Source organism: Sciurus vulgaris (genome assembly GCF_902686455.1).
Source record: "Sciurus vulgaris genome assembly, chromosome: 13".
Classification (NCBI taxonomy): domain Eukaryota; kingdom Metazoa; phylum Chordata; class Mammalia; order Rodentia; family Sciuridae; genus Sciurus; species Sciurus vulgaris.
This window is the reverse complement of record NC_136474.1, coordinates 54,399,204-54,420,328: the sequence shown is the minus strand read 5'-3', so window position 1 is coordinate 54,420,328 and position 21,125 is coordinate 54,399,204. Positions and strand designations below refer to the sequence as shown.

The following is a 21,125-nucleotide window of genomic DNA, read 5'->3' as shown; positions in this document are numbered from 1 at the left end:
GGGGAAATATTCTCTTGGCTGACGTTTGGGAAGACAAGTAGGCTGTTTAGAAGTCAAAACTCTTAGTGTAAAGATGAACCCTAAAGAAATTTGGAAGCATGTGGTTGGCCTGTGTTCTGACAACCAGGATATGGGGTGTGGTTTCCCATTTTTCTGAGATGAAAACCCGCTGTAAATGTTGGCAGCAATATTTTATTGTAATAAGATCAATTCACAGCTTATTCAGGCTTACTTTGAATGAGAATTGAGTTTGACTAAAGAAAATCATGTCCTTCCAAATGAAAATGAAAATGAGCAGATGTACAGAGTGAACCTCAGCATTAATCTTGAACTTGGCCCTCCCTGCACGCATCTCTCCAGTCTTAGTGGGTGACTCTGGGAGGGGACAGGGGAGCACTGCATAAAAATTTTTAAAAATCACTATGGACATATTTGGGGATTTGAAGGAACTTGTGATTAAGAAAAAAAAATTGCCTTTCTACTTAGAAATATGCAATGAAAATATTCCTCTTTTTAAAGTCATTTTACCCTTATTACTGCATCATTTTATAAACTGAGAAATCTTTGAATTTAACACGAGTTTTGTCTCCCTCCCTTGTTCTCTAACTGAATGCTGTCTATTATTTTAATCATGTTAATCTACTACTTAGTGTAAAACGCTGCTCTGTGGCTGCCTGGGAACAAAAGTGCTTTCTGTTCTCCTTCCTCAGTGAACTGAGCTCCACATCATGCATGGTCTTGCAAACAGTTAGGGATTTAGTCTGAGCTGATCAATACATTCAGAACCTTTATTTAGTGAGATCGATACAGTGTAATGAAGTCTGTGCTCCTATTCCCTTCACTGCTGGGGTAGGAAGGCATCTGTTTTTCTGTTCTAAAACAAAATCAAAATTATGTTTGAGGATTTTTTTTCTTATTACCCTGTACAGAGCAACACGTTTGGGCCCCCTCCAGACAAGCTCTAAAAAGCTCACTCCTGGGTTCATCCAAAGATATTTCCTTTACAATAATGAATCAGTGAACCAAAATAATTTTAATTCAAGAAAGAAAAAAATGAATGTTAGCAAAATACTGCTTCAGTTAATATCTGTGACTTAATCTCATAAGATGATTGCTACTAAATTGTTTTGAATAAAATCCTTCCTTTTATGAAAATATGCCCACAGGTTAGCAGTGTGCTTATGAAAAAAGGGTATTGATGATCATAGTTTCTGAGAGGTAAATGTGTCAACTATAATTTTAATATAGATGCATTTGTATGCAGCATGAATAAAACAAATTGCAAGACGTTCTCCTTTCCTTCTGAGTTTTTATGTTTCCATCAGTGTTTGTTCTTGGACTTTTAAGCAGTTTTCCTCTTGGCTTTAAAAGTATTTATATGTTTGGTGTAGTAATTTAGAGCATTTGATATATCAGTTGTCTAACACTTGCATCAATTTAGGCCTAACCGAAGCTTGAAAATTGATCCCTTATATAAAGTGTTAAAACAGTGTGTCACTTGCTGGCTACAGTATTTTAATGCATGTTTTACAAACTTTCCTTATGACTTGAAGATGTCCTGAGGGTTTTTTTTTCCCCCTGTTTAAAAAAAATCTATTGATTGTCACTGTTCTAGTTATTACTTATTTGGTGTGATATAAAACCTTTAAGTAATTCCTATGAGGTCCACTGGAGAATTTCTGTTCTCCAGTTTTTATTTTATTTAGTTGTGCTGTGAGAGAAGAAATTCATAGGTATTAAATGTTTATATTCTTAGGTATTAAAAATGAAGTACATCTAGTGTGTTGAAAGAGTTGCATTTAGGAAAGTTTGGAAAAATCACCTTATAAGGTTATCAATCGAAGGCAACTTATTTCTCTGTTGTATAATTAGAAATCTCAGCCCTAACTTTCTTTGAACCAAATTTTATACGATTGAAAGCTGGTAGAGTTCTAGATTTGGAAGGAATTTTGCAGATTCCCAAACTCTCCTTTCCTACCATGGAGTCCGATAATTATTAAATTATTAGCTTCGTTTATGTTGACTTTTCTAATAGAATAAAATGAGATGGTTGTCTTATTCTCCACATCAAGGGCCTGTGCAGAGATGAGCACCACAGCAAACAAGCAAACAAAAAAAAACCAAACCTTCTTGGAGAAAACACAGCATCCTTGAGCATCTAGTGTGGAGTACAAATACTGAGGTGCAAATGTGAACAGATTTTTTTTTTTTCTATGAGTTTTCCATCAAGTAATGGAGACATGTGATGCAGATACAAGCAGTCACAGTATTAGGGGATCCTTGAAAGAGGGACTGCTTCCCTTAGGTGGAGGTTGGGAAGGGCTTCCCAGAGACATGGTGTAGGAATTAAGCCTTAAAACATAAAAGAGATGAAGCTGGAGGTTTCTGCTAGGCTTTTGTCAAGTGTGGGTCCCAGGAAGAGAAGAGGGTATAAGATCTTCAAGGATGTACTTATAAGTGATTTAGAAATTCTGGTAGCACTAACTAACATAAGGAAGCACCAAGACCAAGTGCAGAGAGTGAGAAGCGAAGGTGGAATGTGTTCTCCAGCACCTTGGCTACTTGCTCCTGGAATACGTCCATGCCATTCCTAATATCTGTCCACCTTAGTTGGCACCACACTCACTTCTCTCACTCCCGCCCTTCCATTCTGCCCTGCTCACTTCTCTGCTTGAGATTTTTACAATATCCAGTGAAGTATTCCAACCGACTTTGTGGACAGCTGATGAGGTAGTTGTTTTTATGCCACCAGGACAACTTTTTCTTTAAAATCATACTAATGTGCCGGATGAGGTAGCACATGCCTATAATCCCAGTGACTCTGGAGGCTGAGGCAGGAGGATCTCAAGTTCGAAGCCAGCCTTAGCAATTTAGCGAGGCCCTGAACAACTCAGTGAGATCCAGACAACTTAGTGAGACCCTGTCTCTCTATAAAATATAAAAAAGGGAGGGGCGGTCCTGGGTATGGCTCAGTGGTTAAGTGCCCCTGGGTTCAATCCCTGGTACCAGGAAAAAAAAAAAAAAAAACACAGAAACCTGAGTGTTGTTTTATTTTATGGGTCTACAGTGACCTTATTTTTCTTGGCAACCCTGATCCTGAGCAAGTCAACACTCTGTAGATTTCTGTTGGATGATGAATATAAATTGAAAGAAAAGCAAGGGGAATGCATCCAACAACTATGGCTTGGACCTAGAGATGGGGGAGAAGTTTGAGAGTCTAATGCAATAGCAAAGGTGCTTTGAAGCCGAAATATTGAGAAGAGGAAAGAATGATGGGGGCCGGATCGTGGGACCCATATGTGGAGCTGAGGGCGTTCAGGGGAGAAGTCGGTAAACATAAACGAAGGACAAGGAAAATTTCAAGAATTAAGGGATGACCAAGGAATTAGAACACTGCCACAAGGCCAAGAAAAACGAGACATAATGAAGAGGTTGCATTTGGTGAAGGGCAACCTTCAAGGCCCTTTGTGAATAGTTGAAGGAAAGTGGTTAAGATGAAAATATGTGTTTCTTTATGAAAACATTCACATGTTTTCACATGCCATTTATAATGATAAGTTGGACTAATTTAGTTTATTTAGGTGTTTTCTATTGACCTTTCACCCCTGGGTAACCAGAAGGCTAAGGATTTCTTGTGGTTGTTTTTAGTTGATTGGAGTACACTTTGTTGGATAAAATACATTCTAAGTACTGGGTTCTTATGTGAAACTTCACAGAATAACATTAGTGTTTTGCTGTGGTTTCCATGGATTTCTCTATTTGTTCTTGACTTAGAGCAAGCCTGTTAATGCTAAGCGATCACAGTTCCCGTGGGTAGAATCAGTTTACATAAGTAAAAGCTTATACCTGTGGCCAGTGGGGCTCTGTCTTCAGAGGGCTGAAACCCTTGCCAGAGAGTTTAATTTTCAAATCAGGAAATTGCTTTCAAAGGAAATTAAAACAATAGCAAAGCAATGTCTCCATAGTATGGGTAATATCTGTCTAGCACAGGTAATATATGTGTTTTGTCTGAGTATTTTTGCAATACTGATCTTTTTTTTAAAGATAGTATTATTTATTTACTTATTGTTTATTTGTTCTAATTAGTTCTACGATAACAGCAGGATGCATTTTGACACATTGTACACAAATGGAGCACAGCTCCTCATTCCTCTGGCTGTACCTGGTGCAGAGTCACACAGGTAGTGTGTACATAGGATAATGCAATGCTGTTCTTTTGCTCTTAGGTTTACAATGTAGAACGGGATAGGTGGAGTCAATGAAGAACCATACTTTTCTGAGTTAGGCATAAATTGTGCCTTCTTTGTATGTCTGTCTGTTTTATACTACTGCTCATATGCCTTCTTTATTATTGCCATCTCATGTTTCCTAAATACACAAGCTATTCAGTCAAGTATCAGTGAGTGAAATATTGGTTTGGGTCATAGATAGTCATGCATTAGTTTTGTATCTATGATCATGTAAAGGCAAAATTTTGGAAGAAAACTGAGTGACATATATACTTCTTTTTCTATGTATATATTATATTTATACCTAGAATATGAATGTACATACGTATCTGTTTCTGCTATTGAATATTGCATACTCTCTCTTTTTCAAACTCTCAACTTATCAAAATTTTAAACAACAAAACCAGGCGAATGCACTGGAGGGAGAGGATTTAAGAAATACCTTGGGGTTATAGGCAAAATATATCATCTGAAAATGACTGGGACCTATGCACATATGTATGTATATGCTGCATATGTGTGACACCTAGTTCATGTCTGTATAGTCTGATCAAGGTGTGTGCATGTGTTTGTGACATGATCTGGCCAAAGTACATGGGGCTAATATGTTTAAAGTAGTTATTGTTCAGTTGGTTTGTGAATGAAGTAGGATATAGATTTGACCGTGTGGAACAGGAATTGGAAACAAGTTCAACGAGAAAGTTTTATTGTTCTTACATGTAGCCATTGAGAGGTCAGCATTCTGGGGTTGGGGTTGTGGCTCAGTGGTAGAGCACTTGCCTAGCATGTGTGAAGCACTGGGTTCCATCCTCTGCACCACATAAAAATAAAAATAAAATAAAGGTCCATTGACCACTAAAAAATGTTAACAAAAAAAAGAGGTCAGCATTCCAAAGATCATATGATGGCTTTGTTACATAAAGTCACCCAGAGATCCAGGCTTCTTTATTGTTTGTTTGCCTTCTAGAATGTTGCCCTCATTTGCACAATCCAGGATGGCCAACAGTCAAGTTAATCGTCAGTCCAAGCTATCAACTGGCAGAGTCCCTTCTTTTTAAAACATGACCTGGAAGTTGCACATACCACTCATTCTTTTGTTCCATTGATCAGACATGATAGAGGCAGGGAAATGCACTTTTTATTCTGAGTGACATTATGTCCAGCCCGAATTTCTCTTCCCATATGGGAATAAGGTATGTAGTTACCTTAGGGCACAGTAGAGTTGGTACATATAAACAGCAGCTATATCATTGTCTGTATTTACAGTTATATTGATCATTTATAGAATGTCCACCCAATATTACTTGATATTGTGGCATTATTGAATGCTTTACAAATTATGCATACAACATCTTCTTTATTTTGGGAAACTGATGATTTCAGATTCTATAACTTCGATAGTTGAGGACTCCGATGTGTGATAGAAGGCACTTAATTACTGATGAAGATCCATTTGTTTCCTAGCAGGTTAGGATGGTCTGTACCTGATTGTTTCTTGAATTTTGTCTTGATTCATTAATTATTTCAACTCTGTCATGCTCTGCATGGGATAAAACACAGATAGTAGCATTAAGGCTTTATAGTTCTATGTACTGCATCCCTGTGCAAGAGAGCATGCCATTCATGACAGTGACTGTACCTGGTCAAAATCATACGGAAAATTGATGAGAAGACTCATCTGCTCCTTCACTCAGATTCTGATTTGTTCCTATTGTGAGGAAAATTTTTTGAAGATTCAAGTTCTTATGTTCCCCGATTTTTTTTTTTTTTTTTTTTTAAGTTTAGAATTGGCTGGTGGTTTATGACGTTGCTGCTACTGTGGTCAGTTGAACATGTCAGGAAGCAAAGGCATACCACTTTATTTATGTCTGTCTTTTTCAGGATTTGGAAAATTTTTCTTTAATATTAAAAAGTAAAAAATAACTAGTAATTATATATATATGTTCTCCTTCATTAAGCAATTCAGAATTAAAATTTTCCCATTTAATCAGACTATAACATGTGGGTTTTTAGATTGCTGTCTTAAGAAATAAATGCCTGGTTTTGATACAAAACTAATGGAATACATCAGTAATCATTAAGATATGCTGTCTAATCTCTAGGTGCGTTGTTTTTCTGTTCATTAGAGTCAAAAACATTGGCAAAACCTGGTATGACCTCCTTGCTGATCAACCTAAAGAGAACACACACACACACACACACACACACACACACACACACACACACACAATAAACTAGGAGTGGAGGGAGAAAATACTACTTAAAACTTAAATGCGTTGCAAAACCACAGCAACAAAAAGCCCTTGGTTCACCTTGGTTCATCTTGCTTGTTTTTTGTCACTCTTCAATGAGAACTTCAGAATTAGTCTTTTTTAAACGGTTTTCTTTTGAATTCAGTTGATTACTTTCTTTGATTATCTAATTACATTAGAACAATGAAGATCGATACTGATGTCACTAAGAGCCATCCATAATAGAAGGTGGAGCACTTTGCCTGGCTGAGTCTGCACAGTACATTTGGGGCAGGATCAACAATTGTTCCTAATTCCGTTTTTCCTGGTGCATTTCTATCCCTTCATTTCTTATTCTCCTTTTGATCTCAGACTACTCTTTGTCCTTGAAGGTAGATGTCTGTGAAATTAACTGTCATATAGTCACCTTTGAGAAGATCCTGTTTTATGGTATGGGTAGACTCATATGGTGGGGAGAACTCCAGAGGCAAAAAACAAACGAGAAAGTATATTTGTTGTCAACTTGGCTGGAAGGTAGAGATTTTTAAAATATTGATGGAGATTTCACATCATTGATATTAGCTTTTATTTTTAATAAATTAAGTCAGATGCAACTCTTAGGTTCTGAGAGATGAAAGCTCTTCAATTTTTCCCAGGAGTGTGCATGCTAGACTATGGGTAACCGAATGTACTAGGGAAGACTAATAGGGTAAGAATCAGGAAACCTGGAGTTTCTGAGCTCACCTGCTCATATCATTGTAACCTTACCATGGTTACATAGCATTGCTGGGTCCCTCTTTCCTCATTCGTAAAATGTAAGACTTGCTCTGTGTGATTACTAAGATTCCTCTTAGGTCTGTGATGATCATTTTACTGGTCACTTTCATCTTAAAACCCACATGAAATAAAACAAAAGATTGGCATTTCAAAAATCCATGTTCTCAAGGCAGGATTTATACACAACATCTGTGTAATTCATGTGGCCTTAGGGCTGCATAACCTTCTCCGTAGTTTAAGCTTTTCATGAGTGCCTTTTGTGACGTAGTGATGTTCAGCTCTGGCTCCTGAATTATAGCAGGGAACCTTTTTCTACCATATTCTAGGAGCACTTAGATAAAACCTCAGAACCAGCTCACAAGCAAAGCTATCCTTGTGATCTTGCTGCGGGAAGCCCCACTAGTTAATTTATCCTCCAACAGTGCAGGGCCAGGTGGCCAGCCTAGAAAGGATGGCTGTGTCCTGCTGGTTGTGAATATTTGTCACAGCCCTCTATTTTTTCGCTTAGCCATATTCCCCTTGGATCACATGTCGGCCCATATGGATTAGTTTACTTAATTTGAGGTTGGTGTTTCCAGTCTCCAATAATTGGATTGAGAGTGATTTGGTTTTTACCAGTAGGTGAATGGATTGCTCTTTGTGTGCCATTGCTTGCCATTTTGGAAGTTGCAACCAATTGTAATTTGAAGGGAATATGAAATATCAGGATAAAAAATGAGTATGATAAACAAGCCTCTTCTCAACCTTCAAAAGTTTGAAGATTTATTTCAAATATGTTGTGATTTGTGAGGGAGGGAGAGTGCAAACCAGATTGCAGGCAGATTTGTGGGAGATGAGGCTGCTTAATGAACACTACCCCGCCTACAAAATTTGAGTAATCTCGTTTTTAAAAAGATGAAATACTGATTCTTCGCCCTCATTTCTAAGACAGGTACTTATTACATAAAACAAGCAGCTGTTCCTTTGGAGTATACCAGTGTTAACTCCTTCAGGTAACCCAGTTGCCTTTAGCAAGCCTCGTTCAGTTCACCGAGTCAGAAGCGCCTACGTGAAGACCTTGAAACACAAACATCACTGTGTCACACTGATTCTGTGCTCAGGATCAAAGACAAACAAGGAAATGGCAGTTATCGATTGGTTTTATATAAAAACCTTGAATGTCAGTGACCTTTGGTATCATCTGGTTTACTGTGGCCTTCTGGGAGCTGTTTCAAAAATAGACACGTACATGGCCATTCACTCTCCACTTAAAAATCTTACAGTGATAAGTAACTGACTTCCTACTGAAAGAGTTGTTTCCTTGAGAAGTGGTGCTCTGTGTTTAGCTCTAATCTGTGTAGCTTGACCCAAAGTGGTTCATAAAAGGGCATTCAAAATGATAAAGTTTGATCATAAATTGTGCTAAGGCATTCAGAAAAATTTAAAACACTATTGAAATATAGCATCTGTTATCATTCCTACTATTAATAGATGCTTTGGTTTCTAAGTTATCCAGTCCAAAAAAAAATTTTTTTTGATTATTCAGCTGTCTTTATTACTTAATGGTCTCTCCCCTAACAAATTATCTTTTTTAGCCTAGCAATCTCAAGCCAGGTGAATATTAGAAACAAGTAAATTTTTTAAAACAATGCCCAATTGAGGCATAAATCAATATTTCTCAACCTCAGCAGTATTATTTAACATGTAGGACTGTCTTGTGCATTTTGTGTATTTAGCAACACCCCTGACTTCTGTCCATTAAGTGCCCCAGTTCTGACAACCAAAAATATCTCCAGTATTTACCAAATGTTACCTGGCGGGCAAAATCATCCCTGGTTGAGAACCATTGCATTAAAAAACAAATAATTATTACCAATGTTTAACACCAGAAATGATAGATAGGCTATCATGGCAAACTTAGGCTGACCTAATAAAAATGTATTATTGAAATTTCATGAGATTTATTGACTTGTTTGCTTGATACATGTTGGCAGATCTAGACCTGATAGTACAAGGTGAAATAGAGTTCAGCTCCCTGCCTTAAAAAGAAAAAAAAAAGTTCTAAAAATTCTAATTTACATAGCATGTTTGTATAAGTGGACATGATAATTTTAGCCTCAGTTCCTGACTCTGGAATATTCTGGGTGCATTTGAAAGCTGGCCTGTGATTAATCAGTTGTGGTGGTTCTGGTGTGGTCCTCTTGAGGGCTGCAGACATCTCCTTGTTATCCTCAGGATTGTGCAGCTGGGGGCTCTCCTCTCAGGAATTTCCCTGAGGAAGATACCAGGAATCAGTGGGAGCTTTGTCACCAGCCCGTAGAAAAAGCTGCCCTGGCCTTATTGAGCATCCTTAGGAGATGACTAGTTTGATTCTTCTTCCAAGTCACTGATGGGGTATTCAAGTGGTCAGTTCCAGAGGATCATGGTGATTCATGCTGGGGACATTCCAGCATCTTCTTCCAGTTTGGAGGGTCTGATGAACAGGGCAAAAATTAAAAGGATATGACTCACACCCCTTTCCCACATGGCAGCTCTCATGTAAGCAATTGCTGTGGTACCTTGTGGGCAGGGGAATCTTTATCAGAAATCTCTCCAATTAAATCTTTCAACCAGAGCTTTCACCCCAGAAGGCAACATTGTAGCTGACTCCAGGTCTTTCCAGGGAATCACTTTGGGTCTGCTGAGCTGCTTCTCCAGTCCTCCCCATGGTTCTTGACTCAGTGAATTTCAGTAGATCAACAATGTTCTCCCTCCCCCTGGGGGTCACTGAAATCTCACTTACGAGCCCCTGTTATTCTTAGGATGCTCTTAGGAATTTGTCGTATCACATAGGTGGATTAGATAAGAAAATGGTTGAGAACCATTTGTTGTCTGCAAAGGTAACCCTTGATACTATTCATCAGAAGATAGTGTTCAAAAATTTATTTTCCATTCTGATGCCAGCCTACAATTCAGGTGGAGTGTAATTCATTGGTTTTTTTGAAGATGATGAACAGGTTTAGCCAAGCGTTGCAATATGCCTAAGCTCATGACATATTAATAACAGCCTCAGAATTTGTAGACTGGATAACTAAAATCTCTCATGGCATAATAACCTAAGTATTTTTACTGACACCAAATCCAGATAATGTCGACCCAGAGCTATAGCTTGATATATGAGTCATTATTAAAAACCATCTTTGACAGCTCTGTGGCATGGCATTTAAAGAAGAACATAATTTAAATGCATTGAAAGCTCATTTGATTGTTCTTCAGTCGTCAGGTCAATTTGGGAATAAATTCAAGTTAAAGTTTTAGTAACCCAGATATGAAATATTCAGTTGCACATGTTCTTATTGAATATATGTTTCTGTACCAATTTTAGGAGGACCAATGGAAAAACGTGTAGTGTGTGTATATGGGCTTGGAACAAACTGAAAATGTTTCGGAACCTGGTGCTTTTGCCCCACCTAAATTCACTTGTGGCAGGTGACATTACTGAACACTATGACATCTGATTTCTTTACAAATGACTACTCTTGTAGTTTTTTTTTTTTTTTTTCATTCTCTTTTTTCCAGATACTATCATTATTTCTTGTGTTTTTAAGAAGTAAAATGTATATCTTCATTATGCTTCCTTGGAGTTTATATAAATTACTTATTGTTTTATGAATTGTCTCTAAAAACTTAAAGGAATATATAACAGAGATATTACATTTTTCCTGTTTTTTTTTTTTTTTTTTTTTTTGCAGAGGTTATTTTATGTTTTTTTTTTTTAAATTCATGCTTATTTTATGCAGTATTCCAAAGAGAAGAATTTTGTACAGATGCCTACAGTAAAAATGTGTTAGTCTCACCAGCTCTGAAGTTCTATCTGATGTCTAAGTCTAAATTATTTTTATTTCATTTATGTGTAATCCAACTTAACTTTCCCTTTCAGGCAGTGAGGAATATTTGATCACCTCTGAACATACTCTTCTTCTTCTTTTTTTTTTTTTTTTACATCTTTTTTTCCCCTTTCCCTGGCTAAGCATAGTATTTTGACTCATCTTAATTCTTGAAGGTGTTTACATGTTCTGTCCACTATGGGAGTCAGCCACCACTTGTGGCAATGGATCATTTGTACGTGGCTAACTCCACATTTTGAAGACCAAGTGCGATGAATAAATTGTCTCCTTTTTAATGTTGATGACCTTGAAATGATGTTATTTTGAATATTTTGGGTTAAATAAAATATACTTTAAAATCAGTTTTACTTATATCTTTTTACCTTTTTAAGCTGATTTCTGGAAACTTTGAAATTACATGTGCAGCTCACCTAATATTGCCATTGGGCAGCTCTGTTCTGTATCCCATAGAGTTTCTTTGCACCTTAGCACCCAGATTCAGTATTTAAGACCTGATAAATATCAATTTTGTTGAAAGAATATTTGCTATCATCATATTCTGTGTATGCTTCTCATTAATGTAACTTTCTTAAATTTTAGCAACAAAACAAAAAAAACTTTTTATGTTTTTATTGTTTTTGTTCCACAAATTTGGTCTCTTTGATTCCCAGTGTTGTGATTGCCTTTTCTTGCTTCAGAGTCACTGGCCCTGGGCCTTGTGTGCCGACCAGCCTGTGGAGATAAGGGACTTTTTTGAGAATGGGCTTTGATCTGCATGTTTGAATTTGTAAATCTTTTGCTCTGAATGTGGGTGGGTGTCCTCAGTAAGTTTTTTGCTTTACCTTTTCTTTTAAAATAAGGCTTGAGTTGCCAATTAAAATATATGAGACTACATATTTTATTTCTTGGAAGTAATAATTACTAGATGTTCATAGATGACCAGGTGAATGCTATGATGTGGTTTCTAGAAACTTTTTTTTTTCAAACTAGCTTGTTAATTTTTTTTTTTAAGTGATTGAAGTTTTAAGTGAAACTCACAGCCTTTTGTTGAATCCATCACCTCCATGCCTCCTTCAAAGGAATTCCGAATTCTGGCTTCTTAGCTGGCCATTTGGTACCATCTCAGCTGGAGCAGTCAGAATCCCTTTCTGCTCATTAAGATCAGAATGTGGAATTCCACAGGCTGAGACGCCACTCACCCATTTTGGGATGGTGAATGCAGAAAGTCAGAGGTTTTATTTTGGCTCAGGGAATTTGTCTGTGACCGTGGAGTTGAAATATGAAACAAACCAGCTCTGGAGCCATAGAGTCTTGCATTTATAGTGGGAGTGATTAGATAAGTGGTCTGCTGGTGACATGGACATGATTCATGCTCTCTTTACTGAGGACTGAACTTTCCAAATACTTTCAGAGCACTGATAGTACACTTCTTAAATGCTAAATATATCTAACTGTTAACAGCTAATTGTCTGTCCGGCTCATTGTCTGTTACCCTTTAAGGCTAAGGTTAAACTGTCCTTCCAGTTTTGTAGATATAGGTGTATGAATTGGTGTCAGAGGCAAGCAAAGAAAATCCATTTTTAAATAAGTGTACACTTACAAAACCTTGGATACCTTACAGTGTTGAAAGTAATCATCTTAACTGCTTATTAAACTGCTTGTTATTCTTCTTGTTTAGTCTTATTTGTTTTGGAACAGTATGATACAACTTTACATCCGGGGAGAAAATATCTTACACATCATCTGCTCCAAGTACTTAATCTTTCTTTTTTTTTTTTTGGTACTGGGGATTGAACTCAGGGGCACTTGACCACTGAACCATATCCCTAACCCTATTTTGTATTTTATTTAGATTTAGAAACAGGGTCTAACTGAGTTGTTTAGTGCCTTTCCATTGCTGAGGCTGGCTTTGAACTCTCTATCCTCCTGCCTCAGCCTCCCCAACCACTGGACCACCACGCCCAGCTTCTAAGCACTGAATCATAACAGGTTATAATTTTGTTTAAAGAAGTTTGTATGACTTTCAAGTCTCTGAGCTAACTAACCGATAGCGTGGGTTAACCCAGGTTTGAATCTCTTACAGTTTTCCTTCTGTCAGAGTTTGGTTCTCCACTCAAAAAGTTTCAGGATGAACAAGACATCCAAGACCTAACTACTTTTAATTTCAGAGAAACAGCACCTGTCTCTGATCCTCGGTTTTCATTTATAAAATGATAGGTCTTAGATGATTTCTAAGATTCTTTTTTTGTTCACACAAATTATAGCATGAGATCTTTAAAAAAAAATAAAAATAAAAAACAACTGTGGACAGTGTTATTACCATAAATACATATGTTTTCAATCTTTTATAAAGATGCTTCGATTTTAAGATTATGTTAAGTAACATTTAACAATCCAGATGAAATTCCTGCTGCTTGGAGGTGGAGGTGGGGACACACACACACACACGCACACACTTGCAACACAGGCTCTGAGATGTTTCCATGTAGGTCAGCACACAGGCTCTAGGAGAGAGGCTGAGGCGGAGGCTGAGGCCAAGTTGCCAAGGTTTTGAGCTTTGATAATAAAAGTCCTGCTCTGTTCTTTTCTTCTCTGGCAGTGTTTGTCTTGCCTGTTTCCAAGGCCTCTAAGTAGGCCAGGGAGCCACTGCAGGTTGGCCTTGGAAGGTGATAAGAACTCTGCCCCTTGCAACAGTAAGCAAGAAGGCTCCCCTTCTGTGACTTTGAACTGACCCATTGCTGGGTGGGCGTGTTCCCTTTTTTTTTCCTCTTGCATTTCTCCCCTGTGCAAACCTCATTCAGCCTGATTTTCCCTAAGTCCTGCTTGGTCTGCAAAGTGAACCTTGGAGAGAGTGGGGCATGCTGAAGAGAGCCCATGATTTAGAGAACTACAAATTGGGTTCTGGAGCAGCTTTGTCCTGTTCAGCTGGAGACCCTTGGCCAAGTCTGGCCCACCTCTTTCTGTCTTCGACGGCAGCCCTTGTAGGCCTGGACACTTTTCTCCTTTGAACTCTGATTGCAGTAAATAACACACTTGCTTTAGAATAAAGTTATTCTTTATTTCATGCTCTTTGCCTTCCTTCTCTTCATGGTTGAAAGGTGTCCTGACTCTACCTTTACTTTCTCAAGAGCATGTAGATTCCTTTTCCTTCTCCTGATAACTTCAGTTGTTGCTTAGGTGGCTCAGCCCACTAGCTTGCAGTACAAATTTATTATTTCAGACTTGAGGGACAAAGGCCAAAGCTTTTGCAATGGGAAAATGCCCTGGTGACTGTTGCTGTGAGCATTTGGCTTTGATCAGCTGACTCCTTTCTTGGTTCTGTCTTTATTATTCCCTTTTCCTAAGTTTGATTCCGAATGACTTCCTGGCAGAAGTGGCTGCAGAAATTTCTCACTCCTCCTGGCCCTAACTCAGCATCTCACAAAGGGCCCAGGTTAATTCTTAAGAAATTATTTATGCAGTGAAAGAATGTGGTTGACAGAGAGTCCCACGTAGGGAAACACTGTTTTGTGATGTTAGTCTTTGGCTTCAACTAAAACAAAGCAGAATTAACCACAGGACAGTGCTTAACAGGGAAGGTAACAGCAGAGGTCCCTGTGTGTGATTGTTTCAGTGCTAGGGTGTTTTCATTTCCGGTGTTAACATGGGCAGCATAAGTTCTTAATTCAGAAAAGGAATAAGCCCCTAAGTATGTCAGGTTATTGCCTCTTATCTCAAGAAAGGACACCATATGGCCCTGTATTTGTATGCTCTTGCCATGACAATTCCTTCTGTCAAAAATGATTTTCTCCAGAAGTATGGTATGTAAATTCTTGGCTGATCATTCCAAAAAGGAAGGGAATAGCATTTGTTAACCAGCATCTTTGAAAATACCATTTTGGCATATGAAAGAGGAAGTAACAACCCTTGGAAGTGTTGACACTATTTATGTGCTTTTAGTTATAATAAGGATGCATGATTTTATAAACAGTAAGAAGAGCTTTCTTCTACTTCTTCAGATTATCTGGATGTGATTTTTTTTTTTTTAGTTTCATATTCTTAAGTAGCACAGGAAAGCATGAAAGAAATTCTGACATCAGTTATTTGTGAAATCACCTTGAAGCAAATAATTGGTTCTGTCTTGAATGATACTGAAATTTGCAATAATAAATCATTCTCCAGTTCTTGCAAATAACAATTCAAAGTGTCTTATAAGTATGGTTGTTCCATATGTAGCTCCTCATATTGTCTATTTGTTCTAATTCTTAAAAGGAGATGCAGCCAAAGAATTTGGCTTTAAGTTTCCAATATGTTTAATGACGGTCTTCCTCCTGAAATCCTTCCTGAACTGTGCAAGGAGGAGGAAACCATGAGTTTACTTCTCAATATGTGGGGATATAGAAGTTCACCAACTTAAAATAGGATGACATTCCTTTTTTATTTATCAATTATATGTAAATGGGTAAAATCCTTTTTCTTTCATAAGAGTACTTAATTTTTTTTTTTAAAGAGAAAAGTTACTTAAGTTACAGGCTAATCACCTGTTTATTTATTTTGCAGCAACAGGTGTCTTGTTTCTATGGAAAATGTCCCTAATTTGTATTGGGCATTTAAAAATGAATAATCTTTTCTGCTCCTTATCAGCTTCAGTAGTGTGAGTTTGTAGGTATGGCAGTTAGATCATTAGCAGTCTAGTTATTCTCCCATTGCACCCTGGCCATGGTTCAGAATCTGGTTTAATAAAATTAATCATACTGCTTTTAGTACTGGAGAAGGTGCTGTTGTGCTGTCAAAGTGTTATTTAACAACTGAGTGAACAGAGCCCATTGTGGTATGACTGGACAGGACTTTCATTATTCTGCCTTTCTTGACTGGCCCAGGTAAGTGGAATTCTATAGAGTAGGGGTATAGAAAAGGGAAGTGTATTTATTTGTTTAGAAATTACTCCATCTAGGTCAGGTTGAGAAAACTTGGGAAAAACTGCTCTATTCTGACTTTTTGTTGCTTGTCTTTTTATAAAAAGGACTTTGTGAGTTTCTGTAAAGCAAAGTTCACATGGACAGAAAATGGCTAGTTAAAACTCTCTGGTAGGTCATCTGAGGAGTACAAAATAGTGTCATAGGAAAAAACTAGAATTTTTAATTTTGTCATTAAAATTTGCATGTATTGGGCATGCACAAATGTACTTTGAAGACTTGGCGTAAACTTGGATTTTCTGAACTTCTGCTTCGGATGGGTTCTGTATTTGACTATTATAGGGACATGAATGTGTCTTTGAGCAGCTGCATGATTAAAAGCTGAGCCCCAGTCTGTCAGGGTGAGTTAGATTTGGCCAGAATCCAAGTGTATGTGATTGCATTTCATCTTCTTGCTATCTCAACAGATGGATCTGCTTCTTTGACTCTTCCTAGTCTATCCTTTAGTAATACCTAGATATACCAATGTCAGTAGAGTTCATTGATCAAAAAGAGTTAATGGTGCTTTTCTGAGGAATGTTATGTTTCCCATAGTACTTCTTAAATTTATGTATCAAATAAGCAACTGAGAATTTTCAGCACTTTTTCACATCTTTGGAAGTTGTCTCCAAAGCCTGATCCAAAGAAAATGAGGCCATTTATCTTTCCAGGGGTTTCCATGCCCTCTCAACACCTATGTGTTAATGGGATAAGTAAGAGTGGTTTTCACTTCTTGAAACCTGCAGGCTATCAAATGGAGAGGAAAAAAAAGTAGAAAGGTTACTGCTTCCTATGTCTACCAGGTTTTATTATGGAAACTGTTCAGCCAGATAATTGGGTTTAATTTGTAACAGAGGGGAAGATTTCCATTGTAAACAAGAAAGTTCTTTGAAGATAAATCTTGTCAATAGTTGTTGGAAGAATGTTGGAGGAAGCCTTGAACTTTTTTTTTTTTTTTTTTTTTAAGTGGCTTGGAGTCAAAATCAGAAGGGTTTTTCCCTCCCCCCCTTTTTTTTGCTAGACCACAAAGTGTTAGTGGGGGCTGGATAATGGTGCTAAGGTGATAATTAATAGTCTTCACAGATTCCTTCCTTCCTTCCTTCCTTTTTTTTTTTTTTTCAGGCTCATTAAAATACATAAAAACCTTTAACTCTTTTCCCCAAAGGGAAACTTATTTCTTCTTCATTTTTGGACTTTATGCACCCTCCTCTGTTATCCTCTTTATCAGTGACCTCTTTATAAAACTTGAGAAGAGCCCTTAATATGTTTATTTGTAACTTAAAATATTAGGGAAATGATTCTTACTTGAAATGAATTCAAGACATGTGTGTCAATATGATAGCATGCATATTACACACCTATTAAGTCATTTTTTTTCCAATTTTCCTCTTACGTTTTCTAAATTGGGCTTTTTATTGTTTAGTCCTTTGTCATTTTAAGTGACATGAGGTAATAATGTTCCTTCAGTCTTTTATATTGTATCACTGATGGAACAGTTTCCATTTCTAATATGTGTGTGTCATCTGGTACTCTATACCATCACAGCAAAGATCCAGATTTTTAACACAGTATCTGTAGATATTGGATGAGATATTGTAAGTCTAGATTCACTTTTTAATTTTAGGTGCTTTGCTTCCGAAAATATGTGTAAAGGAAAGATGCCTTAGCCCTTGAAATGATGAGCTTTGATTTTGTGGTGTGGTAAGCTAGATTTTTTCTAGAACATTTCTATGATAAATGTACTAGAGTAGTACATTTTAGTTTGGCCTGCTTTTAATTGTCAAACTTGTAGAGCTTTTCAGCTTTACTGTTGTCAAGTTATTCATTATCTCACAAAATATATGTCATGGGATTGGTTAATAGATGCCTAGTTTGTATGTTTATGTGTATTTAATGCTGGCTTCAGTTTCCCCTTGTTCATATTTTGACCATTTTTTAAATTTTTTTTTAGTTTTTGCTTATATCCTAAAGTAATTTTAACTCAACATTTGTGTAACTAGAAAAAATATCTCATGCTATCTTTGATATAAATAATATAATTAGATGCTACACCAAAATTATAAATTATTTTAAGAGCTTGAATTAAATTTTAAGTGCTGATACATATTTATCACATGATAAAAGAGTTTTAAAGAACAATTGTAAAGTCAGAATCAAGTGTCTACTGTAAGAGGCAGATGCCCTGAAACTTAGAAATGAACAAAAAGCTCATTTTGTGGGCTTCCTCACTATTGAACAGTTACATGATGCAGGACTTTATTTATTTATTTTTTCATATCTAGAAGTTTGTAACTCTAGGTGGTGGTTTTTCTTCTCTGATGAATATATAAGGTTAAACCATCCCACTGGGAGGGAAATAGCCTGGTAAGATGATATTCAAAACATAGATATTATACTTTCCTATCCCATATTTGCTAAAGTTGACTGATTACTGGCAGAAAATTAAAATTTTCAAGAATCTCACATTTACAATTTCAGGACAGTGAACTTGTGAGTAAGCTCTAGGAGTGAAGTCATATCATGAGAGAATATTATGCAAGAGAATACATTCTACTCATTTCCCATTACAATTTTTAGTTTTGGGTTTTACAGTGAATCCTCAACTAACTAATCAAAATAGTGGAGTGGTATTTCCTAATTATGTAAAGCAGGGGTTAACCAGAATCCCATTTTATTTTTTCTAAAGATTATTAAACATCTTTATAAAGCATATTAGAATACTTCAGCTATTATGACAACTTAATGAATGCAATTATATTTTTAATTAAGGACTGTGCATTAATTTGGGTGAATATTTTTCTGAATTTAAATTTTTCATTTTAGAGTTCTGTGATAGGCCATATTCCAGAAGTTAGAAGAGAATGAAAAAATTTACTGAAGAATGATAAAAATTTGTTTTGTTGTCAGTTTGAACTTTTTCTCTGAGATTGGAATAAAAGAAATAATACTTAAATTTGTATGTAATTAATGGATTCTGCTTAATTTAGACTATATTTCTTTTTCATGAAAAGCTTATTTTGAAAATGATAGCAGGAATTTGGAAGTATTCCAGAACTCTAATGTTCATACTTAATAATTTGCTTCATTCAGATGTATTTTGATTGGCATGTGATGCCTATGTTGTGTTCTAAAAAATCTGAAATCACAACATCTTGATAGAGTCTGCTCTATTTTTGAATTGTTTTAAATAGTAACTTTAAAATTTGCATTAATTGAAAGGTACCTTGTCATAACATTTGCTTTGTGTCATGAAAGGTTATCTATATTTGGAAGTAACATTTTGGTAAAAGGAAGATTATGGAATATTTATGAACTTTCTCTCTCACAGACTCATAGAACAGGATGGAACTTTAGAGCTTTTCAACCACAACCTTCTCAGTTTGCAGCTGAAGGAAATGTATTGCAGAAAGATCAAATGACATACCCAAGGACACATAGCTAAAACTAGTGTGAGAGGAATTCTAACCTGGGCCCCCTACATATAGGTCAAGTCTTTTTACCATGAAACATTCTCTTCAACAAAACATAATATTTCTAAACAATCATGGTATAAAACTATAAGGTAGTGAATTTTATTTTAAATATACTTCATTAATATTTTATTGTATGTATATATACATATGCACATATACTCTCTGTATATGTTTAGCTTGTCAGATGCTTTTAACTTTTCACCTATTAAAATACATTTGATTCTATTGGTAAATTAATCATGAGGGTGCGTAGAATTTTATGAGGACAACTACTTTTCTTGTGATCCAATTTTAGGGCTATTGCTCCTTAATAACAATTCCATAAGACAATGAATAGGGATAAGAATTCTGTGTACAATTAAATTTAAAAAATTTAAATTAGAATGCTTAATAGTTTTAAAAATATATTTTATGAAAAACGACAATTAAAGATTGTCTCTGATCCTGATTTCAAGTAACCAGTTTTTCTGATATAGGACAAACACCTGTTAACTTTGAATTTAGTTTGATTTAGTTAATTTCTTAAGAAACAAAGGCTCCAGGGAACCTCTTAATGAATATATATGGTAAATGTTTTATGGTCGTCCTATTTGGTAGCGAACCAACAGAAACTTTTGATAACATCATTTATAGTATTTCTTCATTATAAATCTATTTTATTAAGCAAAATCAATATTATAACCAAGTAGAATTAATACTGATTGTTTTCTTGGACAGGCAGACAGGAAAAAGTCACAGCCAGTTGGCATCAAGAAGTGCTGCAAGAACTTAATACCATTGGCCACAGCTGGTAGAGGTTGTCAGAAAAATGCTACTCCATCTTCTCCTTGGCCATTGGTGTTCGCAGGGTGCAGCCTGATTTTGAATCTTAGACCCCCCCAATATTTTAAACTGCATTTAAAAAAATCTTGTTGACTTCTTTATTTTTTTTTTAATATGTTTGTCATATTTATCAGTTAGGTTTAAGACCTCTTACTTATATTATTTAATTTATTTGTTTTCTGTTAACTGAATGCCTCTCTTCTGTGAAAACCTACTACTAAGTAACCAGTGGAAAACAGGGTGATTTTTCATAGTCAAATACTATTTTTGATTATTAGAATCAGCTCTGATGTAATATGTAAGAAAAAAGTACTTTACCTGACTTCTGATTTATACCCTAATTTTTTTATGATCTGAAAACCAGTTTCAGTTGCAGTGTGAAGAATTCTTGGATGTGTAGCATTGCTTGCTCTACATTACAAGCTATTTTCGTGCCTTGTTTCCTTTTCATTTCTTTTTCTCAGATATTTTAGAGCCATTTCTCATACCCTTTGCCACTACTCCCACAAATAAGCCAAACAAATATGGCTCACTACAAACCACAAGATAAGTTTGGGGATTTTCTATATTTAATTTACACTAAGTGCTTAAACTCTTGACTTAAAAAGGCAAGGGAATAATTTGCATATTCATTACAAAATAAATAATCTTCTCTGCAATTGCTCTTTCCAAAGGTACCAACTACTGTCACTCACAGTTGGATACTCAGTATGGAAATGGGCCTTGTGTCCTGTATTCCCTTCATAATCTTGACTTCTGGGCTGGATATAAAGTACCAGAAAGTGAGGGTATTGATCTGTGGTACCTCCCCTCT

At 36.3% G+C, this 21,125-nt stretch overlaps 1 protein-coding gene across 2 annotated transcripts in view; it reads left to right on the top strand.

Moving 5' to 3' along the window:
• Positions 1-21,125, top strand: part of CDH2 (cadherin 2) — a 214,401-nt gene that overhangs the window by 49,722 nt on the left and 143,554 nt on the right. Inside the window, exon 1 of one of the 2 annotated variants that reach the window (XM_079109463.1) lies at positions 11,002-15,941. The exons of the other annotated variant lie outside the window; for it this stretch is intronic. The gene's annotated coding sequence lies outside the window, so the exon portion shown is untranslated. Of the gene's footprint in view, positions 1-11,001; positions 15,942-21,125 lie in introns of those variants that run through there. 2 annotated transcript variants of the gene reach the window in all.